At 30.9% G+C, this 23,965-nt stretch overlaps 1 protein-coding gene and 1 long non-coding RNA gene across 2 annotated transcripts in view; one reads left to right on the plus strand and one right to left on the minus strand.

Annotated features, from left to right (window-relative positions):
* Positions 1 to 23,965, plus strand: part of LOC135571225 (NLR family CARD domain-containing protein 3-like) — a 136,500-nt gene that overhangs the window by 34,183 nt on the left and 78,352 nt on the right. The gene's annotated exons all lie outside the window — the stretch shown is intronic.
* On the minus strand, positions 18,347 to 22,916 carry LOC135571220 (uncharacterized). The gene is made up of 2 exons (XR_010463688.1): positions 22,247 to 22,916; positions 18,347 to 18,658 (listed from the first exon to the last, which is right to left on the minus strand). It is a non-coding gene; the product is annotated as an uncharacterized LOC135571220 (long non-coding RNA).

Raw genomic sequence — 23,965 nt, forward strand, 5'->3', positions numbered from 1 at the left:
ACAAAATGAAACAAGGATAGAGAGTGAAAAGGATCTGGCTACACTCATACTGTCCCTGAACGTAAAGAAAAATGCTAATTGAACAATAAACTTTGGTGTGTCAACAGTGTAACAAACATAGTTATTCCCCAAGATCACCTCAGTCCACTCTGCGCGTAACCGGACAATATGCTTGGCGCCACACTGAACGTGGACTCGGACAGTTCTGTACGGGGACGTGGACAGTTCTGTACGGGGACGAGGACTGTTCTGTACGGGGACGCGGACAGTTCTGTACGGGGACGAGGACTGTTCTGTACGGGGACGCGGACAGTTCTGTACGGGGACGAGGACTGTTCTGTACGGGGACGCGGACAGTTCTGTACGGGGACGCGGACGGTTCTGTACGGGGACGCGGACAGTTCTGTACGGGGACGAGGACTGTTCTGTACGGGGACGTGGACAGTTCTGTACGGGGACGAGGACTGTTCTGTACGGGGACGCGGACAGTTCTGTTCGGGGACGCGGACAGTTCCAGAACGCGGACATGAGCAGTGCAACACAATCAACTGAACCCAGTCTTTACAGTGGGTTACATTAGTAATATGAATTATTTATTATTATGTTTAACAAACATTCTATGTTTTTTTATAACAATATGTTGAGATCTGGGTCCATATCGCCAAAGTGTCTCAGAGGAGAAAATGAGTCATTTAAGTGCTGAGAATAAAGACATTTTACACTTATGGGTATAAATTAAAGCTATGCATGAAGTCTCTAGTCCCACCTAGTCGGCAGATATTTAGGACACCTGGTGAGCTGTCTTAAGTAGTTAAGAGTTAACAGCAGGTGTCCTAAGTAGTTAAGAGTTAACAGCAGGTGTCCTAAGTAGTTAAGAGTTAACAGCAGGTGTCCTGAGTAGTTAAGAGTTAACAGCAGGTGTCCTAAGTAGTTAAGAGTTAACAGCAGGTGTCCTAAGTAGTTAAGAGTTAACAGCAGGTGTCCTAAGTAGTTAAGAGTTAACAGCAGGTGTCTTGATAATACTATAGAATAATGCAGTGAGTCAGTGGTTCCTGCGCCACATGTAATTGCTTTGAGTAGTTAAAATAATGTTTTGATATTTGATATGATCAATCCATTAATAATATATGTCTTGTGCTTTTGGCAATAATTTATGTAAAATAATTATGAATAACAAGTGATACCATGTGTGTTTCTAAAGCATTTTGTCTTCATTTTGGTAGATTAACTCATGCTTATTCCCCAAGATTAACTCAGGTTCTCACCCAGTGGCTAAGGAGTTGGACCTGTGGCCTAAAGGTGGCTGGTTCGAATCCAGGTGGAAAATGTGCTATTTGCTAACTGCTAGGGTTGCAAGATGTAATTTATTGGCGGGCTGGAAGTCGCACTCTGTCTTTTCTATTCCAAGGTTGTTAACTCACAATATCAGATATTAAGATGATCTTTATAATGAATGTCTACTGAGGTTGAGGTTCTGACTAGTGATTATTTACCCGGGGTTCAATACCTGCTATAGTCACTTTTTTTCTCCACCAAAAGCAACACAGGGTATATAGCTAACTAAAGTCATGAGACCATTTTAGAAAATAATGGGACATATAGGCTGTGGTTGCTGCTATTTTATGTCCATCATATTGCTGCTTGTAGACTATAACTGATGCTTTGTGGTCATATGCTCCCATCTATTGGAAATTTTGCAATTAAAAGTTATTAATTCAAATACAGACATTGGTATTGCAGTTTCTAAAATGTTCAGCCATCATATTCCTGCAAATGACATTAGTTGTCTAATGGTCCATCAGATGGCTTGTAGCCTATAACACAAATCACATGGTTCATCATTTCCTGCTGTACACTATAACTTGATGCTTCATGGTATTTGCTCAATAAACATTTAGCAATTAAAGTTGTTAATTCACATACAGACATTGGTGGGGCTGCTGAGAAATAAAGTGTATTTTTCTCATTAATTCCTTAGATCTCTAACCTGCCCCATCTTTCACCCGCCAATTGCTAGACTTTCACATAGAGGTTTCAGGTCACCAGTTCAAACCACATTTGAAAAATAAAACAAGTGGCTTGTTGATCAAGTGTTCTGCCTTGAAATAATAAATATAATAAAATAACAAAACAAAAACAGCAAAATGCTGAGACAGGTTTTGATTAACAAAATAATCAGTGCTATTTAGTACTATAATGGTATTTACTAACATAATATTATTACTAAAACAGTTTCTAAAATAATTAGGGTTTAGGTTAATGCTAAAATAGGTCATACGTAGGGTTAGATGCTGATGTAAAAAGGGCTTTATAAAAAAAACAGTTTGATTTGGATTGTTTGATTATAGGTTTAGGCTCTTTGTGACATCTGCTGATGTAAAAGGCTTTATAAATACATTTGATATTGGGTTTATAGCTCTCTTGCTCCTCCCTGTGGCCTTCTGTGGGTATTACATATCTCATTCACGACACCTGATAGGCTCATAATCTGAGGTAGCAACTGCATCAGATCTACAAATCAGTGAGCTACACCTGTCCATTTGTTTTCTAACACAGTGAAACTGCGCAGCTTTCACTCAATCCGATGTCTACGAACGAACATTTCGATGCTTATCAAATTACCCAGCAGCCATTTAGAAACAAGTCATCAAAAAAAGTGATGTTTCTTAATTTAAAAAATGTCTTCTGGCTGTTTAAATTGGCCTTATCTTGAAAAAGAGGACAGGGACATACGTTTTAGTGAGGTGGTATACGTTTTTCTGAAAACGAATATGGTAATGACCAGAAAATGTTTAAGGTTTAGCACTGTGGGTCACCACAACGTGTATCCAGGCGAACAGTGATCACGCTCACCAACTAGCTGTAACCCTGTTGATAATAAGTAACCTGACGTCAGCGTTCAAGCTTAATGCCGGCAGGTGTCATTGATACAATAGTGAAGCCTCCATTGTGACGCAGAACAATGAGCTGGGAATAGAACGTTCAGAAGGTGAGTTGATTCCACGGAGCTCAATAGAACTAATAGGAGCTGGCAGGAAGAAGAATGACCTAAAATAAGGCCTGTTTTGTAGGGATTACTATATAACATAACATAATATTATGAAACTGGGCTCCATGGCGGATGCAATGAACTAGTTATCAGAAAAAAACGTTGTTGTAAATGTCATGTTTCCAGCCTACTTGAGGTGCACCGAAAATAATATTCAAAAGTTTGGTCCTTGGACACAGAGGGGTTAAACACTAAAGTTACCATCCATCTAGTGAAGAGAGGAGGGGTTAAACACTAAAGTTACCTTCCATCTAGTGAAGAGAGGAGGGGTTAAACACTAAAGTTACACTAAAGTCCATCTAGTGAAGAGAGGAGGGTTAAACACTAAAGTTACCGTCCATCTAGTGAAGAGGAGGGGTTAAACACTAAAGTTACCGTCCATCTAGTGAAGAGAGGAGGGGTTAAACACTAAAGTTACCGTCCATCTAGTGAAGAGAGGAGGGGTTAAACACTAAAGTTACCGTCCATCTAGTGAAGAGAGGAGGGGTTAAACACTAAAGTTACCGTCCATCTAGTGAAGAGAGGAGGGGTTAAACACTAAAGTTACCGTCCATCTAGTGAAGAGAGGAGGGGTTAAACACTAAAGTTACTGTCCATCTAGTGAAGAGAGGAGGGGTTAAACACTAAAGTTACCGTCCATCTAGTGAAGAGAGGAGGGGTTAAACACTAAAGTTACCGTCCATCTAGTGAAGAGAGGAGGGGTTAAACACTAAAGTTACCGTCCATCTAGTGAAGAGAGGAGGGGTTAAACACTAAAGTTACCGTCCATCTAGTGAAGAGAGGAGGGTTAAACACTAAAGTTACTGTCCATCTAGTGAAGAGAGGAGGGGTTAAACACTAAAGTTACCGTCCATCTAGTGAAGAGAGGAGGGTTAAACACTAAAGTTACCGTCCATCTAGTGAAGAGAGGAGGGGTTAAACACTAAAGTTACCGTCCATCTAGTGAAGAGAGGAGGGGTTAAACACTAAAGTTACCGTCCATCTAGTGAAGAGAGGAGGGGTTAAACACTAAAGTTACCGTCCATCTAGTGAAGAGAGGAGAGGTTAAACACTAAAGTTACCGTCCATCTAGTGAAGAGAGGAGGTGTTAAACACTAAAGTTACTGTCCATCTAGTGAAGAGAGGAGGGGTTAAACACTAAAGTTACCGTCCATCTAGTGAAGAGAGGAGGTGTTAAACACTAAAGTTACCGTCCATCTAGTGAAGAGAGGAGGGGTTAAACACTAAAGTTACCGTCCATCTAGTGAAGAGAGGAGGGGTTAAACACTAAAGTTACCGTCCATCTAGTGTAGAGAGGAGGGGTTAAACACTAAAGTTACCGTCCATCTAGTGAAGAGAGGAGGGGTTAAACACTAAAGTTACCGTCCATCTAGTGAAGAGAGGAGGGGTTAAACACTAAAGTTACCGTCCATCTAGTGAAGAGAGGAGGGGTTAAACACTAAAGTTACCGTCCATCTAGTGAAGAGAGGAGGTTAAACACTAAAGTTACCGTCCATCTAGTGAAGAGAGGAGGGGTTAAACACTAAAGTTACCGTCCATCTAGTGAAGAGAGGAGGGGTTAAACACTAAAGTTACCGTCCATCTAGTGAAGAGAGGGGGGTTAAACACTAAAGTTACCGTCCATCTAGTGAAGAGAGAGGGGTTAAACACTAAAGTTACTGTCCATCTAGTGAAGAGAGAGGGGTTAAACACTAAAGTTACTGTCCATCTAGTGAAGAGAGGAGGGGAAGAGAGGGAGGGTTAAACACTAAAGTTACCGTCCATCTAGTGAAGAGAGGAGGGGTTAAACACTAAAGTTACCGTCCATCTAGTGAAGAGAGGAGGGGTTAAACACTAAAGTTACTGTCCATCTAGTGAAGAGAGGAGGGGTTAAACACTAAAGTTACCGTCCATCTAGTGTAGAGAGGAGGGGTTAAACACTAAAGTTACCGTCCATCTAGTGAAGAGAGGAGGGGTTAAACACTAAAGTTACCGTCCATCTAGTGAAGAGAGGAGGGGTTAAACACTAAAGTTACTGTCCATCTAGTGAAGAGAGGAGGGGTTAAACACTAAAGTTACTGTCCATCTAGTGTAGAGAGGAGGGTAAAACACTAAAGTTACCGTCCATCTAGTGAAGAGAGGAGGGGTTAAACACTAAAGTTACCGTCCATCTAGTGAAGAGAGGAGGGGTTAAACACTAAAGTTACCGTCCATCTAGTGAAGAGAGGAGGGGTTAAACACTAAAGTTACCGTCCATCTAGTGAAGAGAGGAGGTTAAACACTAAAGTTACCGTCCATCTAGTGAAGAGAGGAGGGGTTAAACACTAAAGTTACTGTCCATCTAGTGAAGAGAGGAGGGGTTAAACACTAAAGTTACCGTCCATCTAGTGAAGAGAGGAGGGTTAAACACTAAAGTTACCATCCATCTAGTGAAGAGAGGAGGGGTTAAACACTAAAGTTACCGTCCATCTAGTGAAGAGAGGAGGGGTTAAACACTAAAGTTACCGTCCATCTAGTGAAGAGAGGGAGGGGTTAAACACTAAAGTTACCGTCCATCTAGTGAAGAGAGGAGGGGTTAAACACTAAAGTTACCGTCCATCTAGTGAAGAGAGGAGGGTTAAACACTAAAGTTACTGTCCATCTAGTGAAGAGAGGAGGGTTAAACACTAAAGTTACTGTCCATCTAGTGAAGAGAGGAGGGTTAAACACTAAAGTTACCGTCCATCTAGTGAAGAGAGGAGGGGTTAAACACTAAAGTTACCGTCCATCTAGTGAAGAGAGGAGGGGTTAAACACTAAAGTTACTGTCCATCTAGTGAAGAGAGGAGGGGTTAAACACTAAAGTTACCGTCCATCTAGTGTAGAGAGGAGGGGTTAAACACTAAAGTTACCGTCCATCTAGTGAAGAGAGGAGGGTTAAACACTAAAGTTACCGTCCATCTAGTGAAGAGAGGAGGGGTTAAACACTAAAGTTACTGTCCATCTAGTGAAGAGAGGAGGGTTAAACACTAAAGTTACCGTCCATCTAGTGTAGAGAGGAGGGGTTAAACACTAAAGTTACCGTCCATCTAGTGAAGAGAGGAGGGGTTAAACACTAAAGTTACCGTCCATCTAGTGAAGAGAGAGGGTTAAACACTAAAGTTACCGTCCATCTAGTGAAGAGAGGAGGGGTTAAACACTAAAGTTACCGTCCATCTAGTGAAGAGAGGAGGGGTTAAACACTAAAGTTACCGTCCATCTAGTGAAGAGAGGAGGGTTAAACACTAAAGTTACTGTCCATCTAGTGAAGAGAGGAGGGGTTAAACACTAAAGTTACCGTCCATCTAGTGAAGAGAGGAGGGGTTAAACACTAAAGTTACCGTCCATCTAGTGAAGAGAGGAGGGGTTAAACACTAAAGTTACCGTCCATCTAGTGAAGAGAGGAGGGGTTAAACACTAAAGTTACCGTCCATCTAGTGAAGAGAGGAGGGGTTAAGAACGGAGCAGAAGAGTTTGTTGTTTGCTGTAACTGGTCAACGTTGTATTGTATTGTAATGTATTGTATTGTATTGTATTGTAATGTAATGTAATGTATTGTATTGTATTGTAATGTATTGTAATGTAATGTATGTATTGTAATGTATTGTAATGTAATGTATTGTATTGTAATGTATTGTAATGTATGTATTGTATTGTAATGTATTGTAATGTATTGTATTGTAATGTATTGTAATGTAATGTATTGTATTGTAATGTATTGTAATGTATGTATTGTATTGTATTGTATTGTATTGTAATGTATGTATTGTAATGTATTGTAATGTATTGTAATGTATGTAATGTAATGTATTGTAATGTATTGTAATGTAATGTAATGTATTGTATTGTATTGTAATGTATTGTAATGTAATGTATGTATTGTAATGTATTGTAATGTAATGTATTGTATTGTAATGTATTGTAATGTATGTATTGTATTGTAATGTATTGTAATGTATTGTATTGTAATGTATTGTAATGTAATGTATTGTATTGTAATGTATTGTAATGTATGTATTGTATTGTATTGTATTGTATTGTAATGTATGTATTGTATTGTAATGTATTGTAATGTATTGTATTATATTGTATTGTAATGTATGTATTGTATTGTAATGTATGTATTGTATTGTAATGTATTGTAATGTAGTGTAATGTATTGTAATGTATGTATTGTATTGTAATGTATTGTAATGTATGTAATGTATGTATTGTATTGTAATGTATTGTAATGTATGTATTGTATTGTAATGTATTGTAATGTATGTAATGTATGTAATGTATTGTAATGTATTGTAATGTATTGTATTGTATGTATTGCATTGTATTGTAATGTATTGTAATGTATTGTAATGTATTGTAATGTATTGTAATGTATGTATTGTATTGTAATGTATGTATTGTAATGTATTGTAATGTATGTATTGTATTGTAATGTATTGTAATGTATTGTAATGTATGTATTGTAATGTATTGTAATGTATGTATTGTAATGTATTGTAATGTATTGTAATGTATGTATTGTAATGTATTGTAATGTATGTATTGTATTGTAATGTATGTATTGTATTGTAATGTATGTAATGTATGTATTGTATTGTAATGTATTGTAATGTATGTAATGTATGTAAGGTATTGTAATGTATTGTAATGTATGTATTGTATGTATTGTATTGTAATGTATTGTAATGTATGTAATGTATGTATTGTATTGTATTGTAATGTATGTATTGTAATGTATTGTAATGTATGTAATGTATTGTAATGTATGTATTGTAATGTATTGTATTGTAATGTATTGTAATGTATGTAATGTATTGTAATGTATTGTATTGTAATGTATGTATTGTAATGTATTGTAATGTAATGTAATGTAATGTATGTATTGTAATGTATGTATTGTAATGTAATGTAATGTATGTATTGTAATGTAATGTATTGTAATGTATTGTAATGTATTGTAATGTATTGTATTGTAATGTATGTATTGTAATGTATGTATTGTAATGTAATGTAATGTATGTATTGTATTGTATTGTAATGTATTGTAATGTATTGTAATGTATGTATTGTAATGTATGTAATGTATGTATTGTAATGTATTGTATTGTATTGTAATGTATTGTAATGTATGTATTGTATTGTATTGTAATGTATTGTAATGTATTGTATTGTAATGTATTGTAATGTAATGTAATGTATGTATTGTATTGTATTGTATTGTAATGTATTGTAATTTATTGTAATGTATTGTAATGTATTGTATTGTAATGTATGTATTGTAATGTATTGTAATGTAATGTATGTATTGTAATGTATTGTAATGTAATGTATGTATTGTAATGTAATGTATGTATTGTAATGTATTGTATTGTATTGTAATGTATTGTAATTTATTGTAATGTATTGTAATGTATTGTATTGTAATGTATGTATTGTAATGTATTGTAATGTATGTATTGTATGTATTGTAATGTATTGTAATGTATGTATTGTAATGTATTGTAATGTATGTATTGTAATGTATTGTAATGTATTGTAATGTATGTAATGTATGTATTGTAATGTATTGTAATGTATGTAATGTATGTATTGTATTGTAATGTGTTGTAATGTATGTAATGTATGTATTGTAATGTATTGTAATGTATGTAATGTATGTATTGTAATGTATGTAATGTATGTATTGTATTGTATTGTAATGTATGTATTGTAATGTATTGTAATGTATGTAATGTATTGTAATGTATTGTAATGTATGTAATGTATTGTAATGTATTGTATTGTAATGTATGTATTGTAATGTAATGTATTGTAATGTAATGTAATGTAATGTATGTATTGTAATGTATGTATTGTAATGTAATGTAATGTATGTATTGTAATGTAATGTATTGTAATGTATTGTAATGTATTGTAATGTATTGTATTGTAATGTATGTATTGTAATGTATGTATTGTAATGTAATGTAATGTATGTATTGTATTGTATTGTATATGTATTGTAATGTATTGTAATGTATTGTAATGTATGTATTGTAATGTATGTAATGTATGTATTGTAATGTATTGTATTGTATTGTAATGTATTGTAATGTATGTATTGTATTGTATTGTAATGTATTGTAATGTATTGTATTGTAATGTATTGTAATGTAATGTAATGTATGTATTGTATTGTATTGTATTGTAATGTATTGTATTTATTGTAATGTATTATAATGTATTGTATTGTAATGTATGTATTGTAATGTATTGCAATGTATGTATTGTAATGTATTGTAATGTATTGTATTATGTAATGTATGTATTGTAATGTATTGTATTGTATTGTAATGTATTGTAATTTATTGTAATGTATTGTAATGTATTGTATTGTAATGTATGTATTGTAATGTATTGTAATGTATGTATTGTATGTATTGTAATGTATTGTAATGTATGTATTGTAATGTATTGTAATGTATTGTATTGTATTGTATTGTAATGTATGTATTGTATTGTAATGTATTGTAATGTATTGTAATGTATGTATTGTATGTATTGTAATGTATTGTAATGTATTGTATTGTAATGTATGTATTGTATTGTAATGTATTGTAATGTATTGTAATGTATGTATTGTATGTATTGTAATGTATTGTAATGTATTGTATTGTATGTATTGTAATGTATTGTAATGTATTGTAATGTATTGTAATGTATGTATTGTATTGTATTGTAATGTATGTATTGTATTGTAATGTATTGTATTGTAATGTATGTATTGTATTGTAATGTATTGTAATGTATTGTATTGTATGTATTGTAATGTATGTATTGTATTGTAATGTATTGTATTGTAATGTATGTATTGTAATGTATTGTAATGTAATGTATGTATTGTAATGTAATGTATGTATTGTAATGTATGTATTGTATTGTATTGTAATGTATGTATTGTAATGTATTGTAATGTATGTATTGTAATGTATTGTAATGTATTGTAATGTATGTATTGTATTGTAATGTATTGTAATGTATTGTAATGTATGTATTGTATTGTAATGTATTGTATTGTAATGTATTGTAATGTATGTATTGTATTGTAATGTATGTAATGTATGTATTGTATTGTAATGTATTGTAATGTATGTAATGTATGTATTGTATGTATTGTATTGTAATGTATTGTAATGTATGTAATGTATGTATTGTAATGTATGTAATGTAATGTAATGTATTGTATTGTATGTATTGTATTGTAATGTAATGTATTGTATTGTATTGTATGTAATGTATTGTATTGTAATGTATTGTAATGTATGTAATGTAATGTATTGTATTGTAATGTAATGTATGTATTGTAATGTATTGTATTGTAGTGTATGTATTGTATTGTAATGTAATGTATTGTATTGTATTGTATGTAATGTATTGTATTGTATTGTAATGTATTGTAATGTATTGTAATGTATGTAATGTATTGTAATGTATTGTAATGTATTGTAATGTATTGTAATGTATGTATTGTATGTAATGTATTGTAATGTATTGTAATGTATGTATTGTATGTATTGTAATGTATTGTATTGTAATGTATTGTAATGTATGTAATGTATTGTAATGTATTGTATTGTAATGTATGTATTGTAATGTATTGTATTGTAATGTATTGTATTGTAATGTATTGTATTGTAATGTATTGTATTGTAATGTATGTAATGTATTGTAATGTATGTAATGTATTGTAATGTATGTAATGTATTGTAATGTATTGTATTGTAATGTATGTATTGTAATGTATTGTAATGTATGTATTGTAATATATTGTATTGTAATGTATTGTAATGTATGTAATGTATTGTACTGTATTGTATTGTAATGTATGTATTGTAATGTAATGTAATGTAATGTAATGTAATGTATGTATTGTAATGTATGTAATGTATTATATTCTAATGTATTGTATTGTAATGTAATGTATTGTATTGTAATGTATTGTATTGTAATGTATGTATTGTATGTATTGTAATGTAATGTGATGTAATGTATTGTATTGTAATGTATGTATTGTAATGTATTGTAATGTATGTAATGTATGTATTGTAATGTATTGTAATGTATGTAATGTATGTATTGTATTGTAATGTATTGTAATGTATGTAATGTATGTATTGTAATGTATTGTAATGTATGTAATGTATGTATTGTAATATATATGTAATGTATGTATTATATGTATTATAATATGTGTATTGTAATGTATTGTAATGTATGTAATGTATTGTAATGTATTGTATTGTAATGTATTGTATTGTAATGTATTGTAATGTATGTAATGTATTGTAATGTATTGTATTGTAATGTATGTATTGTAATGTAATGTATTGTAATGTAATGTAATGTAATGTACATGTATTGTAATGTATGTATTGTAATGTAATGTAATGTATGTATTGTAATGTAATGTATTGTAATGTATTATGTAATGTATTGTAATGTATTGTATTATGTAATGTATATATTATAATGTATACCATGTATAATGTAATATATGTATAATTGTATTATGTGTATTGTATTATGTATTGTAATGTATTGTAATGTATTGCTAATGTATTATAATGTATGTATTGTAATGTAATGTAATGTATGTATTGTAATGTATTGTATTGTATTGTAATGTATTACTTAATGTATATATTATGTATTGTATTGTAATGTATTGTAATGTATTGTATTATAATGTATTGTAATATATGTATTGTATTGTAATGTATTGTAATTTATTGTAATTTATTGTAATGTATTGTATTGTAATGTATGTATTGTAATGTATTGTAATGTAATGTATTGTAATGTAATGTATGTAACGTTACTTAATGTATGCATTGTAATATAATGTAATGTGTATATATTGTAATGTATTGTAATGTATTGTAATGTATTGTAATTTATTATAATGTATTGTATTATGTATTGTATGTATGTATTATAATGTATTGTAATGTATGTATTGTAATTGTATTATAATGTAATGTATGTATTATGTTATTGTATTGTAATGTATGTATTATATTATAATGTATTATAATGTATTGTATATATGTATTATATTGTATATTGTATTGTATTGTAATGTATTGTATTGTATGTATTGTAATGTATTGTAAATGTATTGTATTGTAATGTATTATAATGTATTGTAATGTATTATATTGTATGTATTGTAATGTATTGTAATGTATGTATTGTATTATGTATTGTAATGTATGTATTGTAATGTATTGTAATGTAATGTAATGTATGTATTGTAATGTTATGCAGTAATGTAATGTAATGTATGTATTGTAATGTATGTATTATAATATATTGTATTATATGTATTATAATGTATTGTATTGTATGCATTGTAATGTATTATAATGTATTGTAATGTATTGTATTGTAACGTATTGTATGTATTGTAATGTATTGTAATGTATTGTATTGTAAATGTATTGTATTGTATTGTAATGTATTGTATTGTATGTAATGTATGTATTGTAATGTATTGTAATGTATTGTATTGTATTGTATTGTATTGTATTGTAATGTATTGTATTGTATGTAATGTATGTATTGTAATGTATTGTAATGTATTGTAATGTATTGTATTGTATTGTATTGTAATGTATTGTAATGTATTGTAATGTATGTATTGTAATGTATTGTAATGTAATGTATGTATTGTAATGTAATGTATGTATTGTAATGTAATGTATGTATTGAATTGTATTGTAATGTATGTATTGTAATGTATTGTAATGTAATGTAATGTATGTATTGTATTGTATGTATTGTAATGTATGTATTGTAATGTATTGTATTGTAATGTAATGTATGTATTGTATTGTAATGTATTGTAATGTATTGTAATGTATTGTAATGTATGTAATGTATGTATTGTAATGTATTGTAATGTATGTATTGTATTGTATTGTATTGTAATGTATTGTAATGTATTGTAATGTATGTATTGTATTGTATGTATTGTAATGTATGTATTGTAATGTATTGTAATGTAATGTAATGTATGTATTGTATTGTAATGTATTGTAATGTATGTATTGTATTGTATGTATTGTAATGTAATGTAATGTATGTATTGTATTGTAATGTATTGTAATGTATTGTAATGTATGTATTGTATTGTATGTATTGTAATGTAATGTAATGTATGTATTGTATTGTAATGTATTGTAATGTATTGTAATGTATGTAATGTATGTATGTAATGTATTGTAATGTATATATTGTATTTGTATTGTAATGTATTGTAATGTATTGTAATGTATGTAATGTATGTATTGTAATGTATTGTATTGTATTGTAATGTATTGTAATGTATGTATTGTATTGTATTGTAATGTATTGTAATGTATTGTATTGTAATGTATTGTAATGTAATGTATGTATTGTATTGTATTGTATTGTAATGTATTGTATTGTAATGTATGTATTGTAATGTATTGTAATGTAATGTATGTATTGTAATGTATTGTAATGTAATGTATGTATTGTAATGTATTGTAATGTATTGTATTGTAATGTATGTATTGTATTGTATGTATTGTAATGTATGTATTGTAATGTAATTGTAATAATGTAATGTATGTATTGTAATGTATTGTAATGTATGTATTGTATTGTATGTATGTAATGTAATGTAAATGTAATATTATAATGTATTGTATTGTAATGTATGTATTGTAATGTAATGTATGTATTGTAATGTATTGTATTGTAATGTATGTATTGTAATGTATTGTAATGTAATGTATGTATTGTAATGTATTGTAATCTATTGTAATGTATTGTATTGTAATGTAATGTAATGTATGTATTGTATTGTATTGTATTGTAATGTATTGTAATGTATTGTAATGTATTGTATTGTAATGTATGTATTGTAATGTATTGTAATGTATGTATTGTATTGTAATGTATTGTAATGTATGTATTGTATTGTATTGTAATGTATTGTAATGTATGTATTGTAATGTATTGTATTGTAATGTATTGTAATATATTGTAATGTATTGTAATGTATTGTATTGTATGTATTGTAATGTATTGTAATGTATTGTATTGTATGTATTGTAATGTATTGTAATATATTGTAATGTATTGTAATGTATTGTATTGTATGTATTGTAATGTATTGTAATGTAATGTAATGTATTGTATTGTAATGTATTGTAATGTATTGTAATGTAATGTAATGTATTGTATTGTATGTATTGTAATGTATGTATTGTATTGTAATGTATTGTATTGTAATGTATGTATTGTAATGTATTGTAATGTAATGTATGTATTGTAATGTAATGTATGTATTGTAATGTAATGTATGTATTGTATTGTATTGTATTGTAATGTATGTATTGTAATGTATTGTAATGTAATGTAATGTATGTATTGTATTGTATGTATTGTAATGTATGTATTGTAATGTATTGTATTGTAATGTAATGTATGTATTGTATTGTATTGTAATGTATTGTAATGTATTGTAATGTATTGTAATGTATGTAATGTATGTATTGTAATGTATTGTAATGTATGTATTGTATTGTATTGTATTGTAATGTATTGTAATGTATTGTAATGTATTGTAATGTATGTATTGTATTGTATGTATTGTAATGTATGTATTGTAATGTATTGTAATGTAATGTAATGTATGTATTGTATTGTAATGTATTGTAATGTAATGTAATGTATGTATTGTAATGTATTGTATTGTATTGTAATGTATTGTATTGTAATGTATTGTAATGTATGTATTGTATTGTATGTATTGTAATGTATGTATTGTAATGTATTGTAATGTAATGTAATGTATGTATTGTATTGTATTGTATTGTAATGTATTGTAATGTATTGTAATGTATGTAATGTATGTATTGTAATGTATTGTAATGTATGTATTGTATTGTATTGTATTGTAATGTATTGTAATGTATTGTATTGTAATGTATGTAATGTATGTATTGTAATGTATTGTAATGTATGTATTGTATTGTATTGTAATGTATTGTAATGTATTGTAATGTATTGTAATGTATGTATTGTAATGTATTGTAATATATGTATTGTAATGTAATGTAATGTATGTATTGTATTGTAATGTATTGTAATGTAATGTAATGTATGTATTGTAATGTATTGTATTGTATTGTAATGTATTGTAATGTATGTATTGTATTGTATGTATTGTAATGTATGTATTGTAATGTATTGTAATGTAATGTAATGTATGTATTGTATTGTATTGTAATGTATTGTAATGTATTGTAATGTATGTATTGTATTGTATTGTATTGTAATGTATTGTAATGTATTGTAATGCATTGTAATGTATGTATTGTATTGTATTGTATTGTAATGTATGTAATGTATGTATTGTAATGTATTGTAATGTATGTATTGTATTGTATTGTATTGTAATGTATTGTATTGTAATGTATTGTAATGTATTGTAATGTATTGTAATGTATGTATTGTAATGTATTGTAATGTATGTATTGTAATGTATTGTAATGTAATGTATTGTAATGTATTGTATTGTATTGTAATATATTGTATTGTAATGTATTGTAATGTATGTATTGTAATGTATGTATTGTAATGTATTGTAATATATTGTAATGTATTGTAATGTATTGTAATGTATGTATTGTAATGTATGTATTGTATTGTATTGTAATGTATGTAATGTATTGTATTGTAATATATTGTAATGTATGTATTGTATTGTATTGTATTGTATTGTAATGTATTGTAATGTATTGTAATGTATTGTAATATATTGTAATGTATTGTAATGTATGTATTGTATTGTATGTATTGTAATGTATTGTATTGTATTGTATTGTAATGTATTGTAATGTATTGTAATGTATTGTATTGTAATGTATGTATTGTATTGTATGTATTGTAATGTATGTATTGTATTGTAATGTATTGTAATGTATTGTAATGTATGTATTGTATTGTATTGTAATGTATGTATTGTATTGTAATGTATTGTAATGTATTGTATTGTATTGTATTGTAATGTATTGTAATGTATTGTAATGTATGTATTGTATTGTATTGTAATGTATTGTAGTGTATTGTAATGTATGTATTGTATTGTATGTATTGTATTGTATTGTAATGTATGTATTGTATTGTATTGTATTGTAATGTATTGTAATGTATTGTAATGTATGTATTGTATTGTATTGTAATGTATTGTAATGTATGTATTGTATTGTATTGTAATGTATTGTAATGTATTGTAATGTATGTATTGTATTGTATTGTAATGTATGTATTGTATTGTAATGTATTGTATTGTAATGTATTGTAATGTATTGTAATGTATGTATTGTCTTGTAATGTATTGTATTGTATTGTAATGTATGTATTGTATTGTAATGTAATGTATTGTATTGTATGTATTGTATTGTATGTATTGTAATGTAATGTATTGTATTGTAATGTAATGTATTGTAATGTATGTATTGTATTGTATTGTAATGTAATGTATTGTATTGTATGTATTGTATTGTATGTATTGTAATGTATTGTATTGTATTGTATGTATTGTAATGTATGTATTGTAATGTATTGTATTGTATGTAATGTAATGTAATGTATGTATTGTAATGTATGTAATGTATTGTAATGTATGTATTGTAATGTATTGTATTGTATTGTAATGTATTGTATTGTAATGTATTGTATTGTATGTATTGTAATGTATGTATTGTAATGTATTGTAATGTATGTATTGTATTGTAATGTAATGTATGTATTGTATTGTAATGTAATGTATTGTATTGTAATGTATGTAATGTATGTATTGTAATGTATGTATTGTAATGTATGCAGAGACATGTTTGTTGTTTGCTGTAACTAATGGTCAACGTTGTATTGTAATGTATGTATTGTAATGCCAGAGTTGACGTGGACCATCGTTCAAACAAAGAGATGCCTCCCTGACCACCAGTGTGTTTGGATATAATGCAGATCAATTCAGTGAAGAAGAACCTCTAGAGTTCTGACCAATATATATTCTATATATACTGTATACTCAGACCCTTCCTAACCTCCTATAAAGGGTTCTATATATATTCTATATATACTGTATACTCAGACACTTCCTAACCTCCTATAAAGGGTTCTATATATATTCTATATATACTGTATACTCAGACACTTCCTGACCTCCTATAAAGGGTTCTATATATATTCTATATATACTGTATACTCAGACACTTCCTAACCTCCTATAAAGGGTTCTATATATATTCTATATATACTGTATAGTCAGACACTTTGTCACGCCTTGGTCTTAGTATTTTGTGTTTTCTTTATTTATTTGGTCAGGCCAGGGTGTGACATGGGTTTATTATGTGGTGTTTTTTGTATTGGGGTTTTAGTAGGTATCGGGATTGTGGCTGAGTAGGGTTGTCTAGCATAGTCTATGGCTGCCTGAGGAGGTTCTCAATCAGTGTCAGGTGATTATCGTTGTCTCTGATTGGGAACCATATTTAGGCAGCCATATTCTTTGAGTGTTTTGTGGGTGATTGTTCCTGTCTTTGTGTTTGCATCAGATAGGGCTGTTTCGGTTTTCACATTTCATTATTTTCTATTTTCTTCATGTATAGTTTTTTCCTTCATTAAAATATCATGAATCATCATCACGCTGCATTTTGGTCCGACTCTCCTTCACCACAAGAGAACCGTTACACACTTCCTAACCTCCTATAAAGGGTTCTATATATATTCTATATATACTGTATACTCAGACAGGCTAACCTCCTATAAAGGGTTCTATATATATTCTATATATACTGTATACTCAGACACTTCCTAACCTCCTATAAAGGGTTCTATATATATTCTATATATACTGTATACTATATAAAGGGTTCTATATATATACTGTATACTCAGACACTTCCTAACCTCCTATAAAGGGTTCTATATAGGACTCTAGTGGTTCTGTATATTGTAGGAAGATAGAACCCTTTCTGGTTTCAACAGGAGTGAAGAGTGTGTTGATATAACGGATATATTGTCAGAATTCAGCTTGTAACAACGATCAGAATAAAACTATAAAGTTTTGCTGCCAACATATTAGATCATAATTAAGAGGCTAAATGATTGTGTCATGCAAAAATTTTATAGAGGTGTGTGTGTGTGTGTGTGCGTGTGTGTGCGCGTGTGTGTGTGTGTGTGTGTGTGTGTGCTGGTGAGACAACCACATATCACAGTCTAATGCACAGGATACAAACATTCCATTCCAGCTATATAACGTTTTGAAAAACAAAAATTCATACACAAAAAACTATGAATTAAAATCTTAGAACAACAATATTTTACAGACAAGGTTCCCCTAAGCAATACTGACTGATAAATAACACATGTGAAAAAATGGTGGAAACACGTTTTAGAAACAAACAACATTGTAATCTCACCTCTTAGCTTTGGTGTCATGTTCCCCAGAGAGTCTCATTTTAGAGGCAGGGCCCCCCTTCTTTCTCGCTCCAGAGAGACTCATTTTAGAGAACTGACCCCTAAACAGAGATCCAACCTGTTGGTTGTGGTTAACACAGTGTCAACTAAACAGAGATCCAACATGTTGGTTGTGGTTAACACAGTGACAACTAAACAGAGATCCAACATGTTGGTTGTACAGGACACCTAAACAGAGATCCAGCACATGTGACACCTAAACAGAGATCCAACATGTTGGTTGTGGTTAACACAGTGACAACTAAACAGAGATCCAACATGTTGGTTGTGGTTAACACAGTGACACCTAAACAGAGATCCAGCATGTTGGTTGTGGTTAACACAGTGACAACTAAACAGAGATCCAACATGTTGGTTGTGGTTAACACAGAGACAACTAAACAGAGATCCAACATGTTGGTTGTGGTTAAACAGTGACAGAGATCCAACATGTTGGTTGTGGTTAACACAGTGACAACTAAACAGAGATCCAACATGTTGGTTGTGGTTAACACAGTGACAACTAAACAGAGATCCAACATGTTGGTTGTGGTTAACACAGTGACAACTAAACAGAGATCCAACATGTTGGTTGTGGTTAACACAGTGACAACTAAACAGAGATCCAACATGTTGGTTGTGGTTAACACAGTGACAACTAAACAGAGATCCAACATGTTGGTTGTGGTTAACACAGTGACAACTAAACAGAGATCCAACATGTTGGTTGTGGTTAACACAGTGACAACTAAACAGAGATCCAACATGTTGGTTGTTGGTTAACACAGTGACAACTAAACAGAGATCCAACATGTTGGTTGTGGTTAACACAGTATTTCTTGAAGGTCATATGTTCTCTTTTATTCATTATCTCTTAGAAATAAAACATTTACTAACAGACACATCCAAACAGTCAGGTGATTTAATGCATCACATGAATATGTAGTCGTGATTTATATTTTTCACCTTTTGTCCATAATAATATAATAATATATAATAATAATAACAATAACAATATAATATATAATAATATTAGTCTAGTTTGTTCAACAGGTATGATATTATGATGCTGTTACTGAATTCAGTTCATAATATTAATGTTAAGAAAAGTCTGTTCAGTGGTTTCAATACCAAATTACACAGGAAGCAGGAGCTCATTGGAATTTAGAAAACAACAAATGTTCTGATATTCTGAAAGACGACTTACAATTTATACATAAAAATATACAAATTATAAAATAACCTCAATATACGAACATATGAACAACATGTTATTGAATGTGACTTGACTACACCCAGTTAGCTATATGAACAACATGTTATTGAATGTGACTTGACTACACCCAGTTAGCTATATGAACAACATGTTATTGAATGTGACTTGACTACACCCAGTTAGCTATATGAACAACATGTTATTGAATGTGACTTGACTACACCCAGTTAGCTATATGAACAACATGTTATTGAATGTGACTTGACTACACCCAGTTAGCTATATGAACAACATGTTATTGAATGTGACTTGACTACACCCAGTTAGCTATATGAACAACGTGTTATTGAATGTGACTTGACTACACCCAGTTAGCTATATGAACAGCATGTTATTGAATGTGACTTGACTACACCCAGTTAGTTATATGAACAACATGTTATTGAATGTGACTTGACTACACCCAGTTAGCTATATGAACAACATGTTATTGAATGTGACTTGACTACACCCAGTTAGCTATATGAACAGCATGTTATTGAATGTGACTTGACTACACCCAGTTAGCTATATGAACAACATGTTATTGAATGTGACTTGACTACACCCAGTTAGCTATATGAACAGCATGTTATTGAATGTGACTTGACTACACCCAGTTAGCTATATGAACAACATGTTATTGAATGTGACTTGACTACACCCAGTTAGCTATATGAACAACATGTTATTGAATGTGACTTGACTACACCCAGTTAGCTATATGAACAACATGTTATTGAATGTGACTTGACTACACCCAGTTAGCTATATGAACAACATGTTATAATGTGACTTGACTACACCCAGTTAGCTATATGAACAACATGTTATTGAATGTGACTTGACTACACCCAGTTAGCTATATGAACAACATGTTATTGAATGTGACTTGACTACACCCAGTTAGCTATATGAACAACATGTTATTGAATGTGACTTGACTAGACCCAGTTAGCTATATGAACAACATGTTATTGAATGTGACTTGACTACACCCAGTTAGCTATATGAACAACATGTTATTGAATGTGACTTGACTACACCCAGTTAGCTATATGAACAACATGTTATTGAATGTGACTTGACTACACCCAGTTAGTTATATGAACAACATGTTATTGAATGTGACTTGACTACACCCAGTTAGCTATATGAACAACATTTATTGAATGTGACTTGACTACACCCAGTTAGCTATATGAACAATTGAATGTGACTTGATGTTATTGAATGTGACTTGACTACACCCAGTTAGCTATATGAACAACATGTTATTGAATGTGACTTGACTCCACCCAGTTAGCTATATGAACAATATGTTATAATGTGACTTGACTACACCCAGTTAGCTATATGAACAACATGTTATTGAATGTGACTTGACTCCACCCAGTTAGTTATATGAACAACATGTTATTGAATGTGACTTGACTACACCCAGTTAGCTATATGAACAACATTTTATTGAATGTGACTTGACTACACCCAGTTAGTATATGAACAACATGTTATTGAATGTGACTTGACTACACCCAGTTAGCTATATGAACAACATGTTATTGAATGTGACTTGACTCCACCCAGTTAGCTATATGAACAATATGTTATTGTGTGACTTGACTACACCCAGTTAGCTATATGAACAACATGTTATTGAATGTGACTTGACTACACCCAGTTAGCTATATGAACAACATGTTATTGAATGTGACTTGACTACACCCAGTTAGCTATATGAACAACATGTTATTGAATGTGACTTGACTACACCCAGTTAGCTATATGAACAACATGTTATTGAATATGACTTGACTACACCCAGTTAGCTATATGAACAACATGTTATTGAATGTGACTTGACTACACCCAGTTAGCTATATGAACAACATGTTATTGAATGTGACTTTACTACACCCAGTTAGCTATATGAACAACATGTTATTGAATGTGACTTGACTACACCCAGTTAGATATATGAACAACATGTTATTGAATGTGACTTGACTACACCCAGTTAGCTATATGAACAACATGTTATTGAATGTGACTTGACTACACCCAGTTAGCTATATGAACAACATGTTATTGAATGTGACTTGACTACACCCAGTTAGCTATATGAACAACATGTTATTGAATGTGACTTGACTACACCCAGTTAGCTATATGAACAACATGTTATTGAATGTGACTTGACTACACCCAGTTAGCTATATGAACAACATGTTATTGAATGTGACTTGACTAAACCCAGTTAGCGCCATTTTGTATGATTGAACTGTCACGTAGCTGTCCCAGGTGAAATGGACTGTTACATCTGAGTGTTTTACTGTCATTCACTATACTAAAATAACACCAGATATTGAATTTCTCTACACACTTTACAATAATCCCTGGGAAGAGTCTTACCTTGTAGCCTGAATTCACAACCAGAACATGTCAAGTCATTGAGATATTTTCCGTTGTGCTGAGAGATCACCTTCCTGATGACAAGTGTCTCTGTATCTATGTTCTAGGTTCAGTTGATCTTTGGATGTAATAATATCTGGTCAAAGTCTAGTGACACAACACCATAGTATATCATAATCATAACAGCAGTTGGCCAGTAAAGGCCATGGAATACTATAAAACAGGGTTTGTCAACTAGGTTTGGCTTCGGGACAATTGTTTTCTGAGTTAAAGTCGGTGGGTCAGAACATAATTAACATATAATATTTGCACAGTGAAAAGGTCTACACTACAAATTTAACGACATGTTTAATATATTTGATTAGTACACAATACATTCATTCATTTCATTGACAAAATATAATTTTGATCAGATTTAGTTTATAAAATCACCAATATCTCTATTAAATTATAATGTTTTGTTTATTTCTCTGTGTGTTGATTGGTGGGTAAAAACAGGTCTATCAAATCAAATCAAATCTAATTTCTTTATATAGCCCTTCGTACATCAGCTGATATCTCAAAGTGCTGTACAGAAACCCAGCCTAAAACCCCAAACAGCAAGCAATGCAGGTGTAGAAGCACGGTGGCTAGGAAAAACTCCCTAGAAAGGCCAAAACCTAGGAAGAAACCTAGAGGAACCAGGCTATGGGGGTGGCCAGTCTTCTTCTGGCTGTGCATGGAGATTATAACAGAACATGGCCAAGATGTTCAAATGTTCATAAATGACCAGCATGGTCCAATAATAATAAGGCAGAACAGTTGAAACTGGAGCAGCAGCACGGCCAGGTGGACTAGGGACAGCAAGGAGTCATCATGTCAGGTAGTCCTGAGGCATGGTCCAAGGGCTCAGGTCCTCCGAGAGAGAGAAAGAAAGAGAGAAAGAGAGAATTAGAGAGAGCAAACTTAAATTCACACAGGACACCGAATAGGACAGGAGAAATACTCCAGATATAACAAACTGATAACATAAACTACTGCAGCATAAATACTGGAGGCTGAATCCTGGACGGGTCAGGAGACACTGTGTCTATGTAGCCTACTGTAGTCTACACTACTTTATTAATGGGTAAAACAGGTCTATGGGGCGGCAGGGTAGCCTAGTGGTTAGAGCGTTGGACTAGTAACCGAAAGGTTGCAAGTTCGAATCCCCAAGCTGACAAGGTACAAATCTGTTGTTCTAATATACCCCTGAACAGACAGTTAACCCACTGTTCCTAGGCCGTCATTGAAAATAAGAATTTGTTCTTAACTGACTTGCCTAGTAAAATAAAAAAAATTAAAATAAAAATGTAGCCTACTGTAGTCTACACTACTTTATTAATGGGTATAACAGGTCTATGTAGCCTATTGTAGTCTACACTACTTTATTAATGGGTAAAACAGGTCTATGTAGTCTACTGAAGTCTACACTACTTTATTAACAACCCTAGCTCACGAATTGGCTGAGAACTCTGGGGTCGATATTTCTCTAACAAATTGGTTTGACAGTGTGTTTGGGAAATGGAAACATGTCATTATCACTGTGTTGTGGGTCCGTCACCTGTATGAGTGTTTTGGTTCTGTGTGGGGTTCTGTGTGGGTTCTGATGTGGGTTTGTTTGGTACACTTGTGTGACAGTTTTGCTTATCAAGACTCTGGAGAAGGTCTAACAGATTGATGTGGTATGGACCATTTCAG

The sequence above is a fragment of the Oncorhynchus nerka genome, unplaced genomic scaffold, assembly GCF_034236695.1.
Source record: "Oncorhynchus nerka isolate Pitt River unplaced genomic scaffold, Oner_Uvic_2.0 unplaced_scaffold_686, whole genome shotgun sequence".
In the NCBI taxonomy this organism is placed as follows: domain Eukaryota; kingdom Metazoa; phylum Chordata; class Actinopteri; order Salmoniformes; family Salmonidae; genus Oncorhynchus; species Oncorhynchus nerka.